Below are 1,157 nucleotides of genomic sequence, written 5' to 3'. Positions count from 1 at the left end.
TATGATCTAGACCATTAGATCTCCTCCAAGATTGGATATGATCTAGAACGAACATGCACGGATCATCACATCCAACGATTAGTATTCAAAGCCAAGGTCGGTAAGGCTATGATCGGAGTTGATATCTTCGAAAAATTATTCAGAAAGTTCGATCTCTAAATAACGAAGATTCTAGAGCTCTCAATGTCGGTTTAAGCTCCTCCTATAAAGTCTGAAGTAGGAGCAACAATACGGAATAAGAATTGAGAAAGTTTGATCCCCTAATCAAAGACAATAAGCGTTTAGATTATGGGCCTCCTACTCTCAGATTTCTTCCAAAATCGAGAGCAATCCTCCACCATTTCTCTTCAAACTTCTAAATAACGAAGATTCTGGAGCTCTCAATGTCGGTTTAAGCATCTCCTATAAAGTCTGAAGTAGGAGCAACAGTACGGAATAATAATCGAGAAAGGTCGATCCCCCAATCGAAGGCAATAAGCGTTTAGATTATAGGTCTCCTACTCTTAGATTTCTTCCAAATTCGAGAGCAATCCTCCATCATTTCTCTTCAAACTTATTCCTACAGTTTCTCAACAAGATTACCCACAAGTTCTATGGAGTAATAGAGTGTTGAAAGTGCCCAGAAACCATTCCCCCAATTCAATCCGCTATTGAAGAACTTGAAGAAAAACTTGAAAATCCAATCCGAGGATACATGATGACTCGTCGAGCAAAAATGGTTCCAATAAGTTTCTGCACCTCCAAGGAATGCTTCCATAGAAGACCACGAAGAAAAATAACCTCGAGAGCGTGTTGAATTAAAGGAAATAGGTTTCGAAATTAAATTAGGGATAAGAGTCGAATTCCTATCTACGATCTCTTTTCCTTCAAATTAAGGATTCCTGTAGCTTCAGAGGAAGAAGTTGAGTATGAATGTATTAATATAACACATGAGGAAGCAATTTGAATTTTAGGAACTTTTAGAACGTCAATTATAGTAAATAACTAGCATGTTCATAAGTATTAAAACTTAATGAGTTTGAATACTAACCTTTTGTAGTTCAAATTCCTTTTTCCTCACAAACCGGTTTCGAACCACCACTAGTGTCTTCTCCACTATCTTCCGGCCTTAGAACGGGATTGTGGAATCCGGTGAATGACTAAACTTGGGAGAGATT

This window comes from Cucurbita maxima, unplaced genomic scaffold (assembly GCF_002738345.1).
Source record: "Cucurbita maxima cultivar Rimu unplaced genomic scaffold, Cmax_1.0 Cma_Scf00597, whole genome shotgun sequence".
Taxonomy (NCBI): Eukaryota; Viridiplantae; Streptophyta; class Magnoliopsida; order Cucurbitales; family Cucurbitaceae; genus Cucurbita; species Cucurbita maxima.
This window is presented reverse-complemented; position numbering follows the sequence as displayed.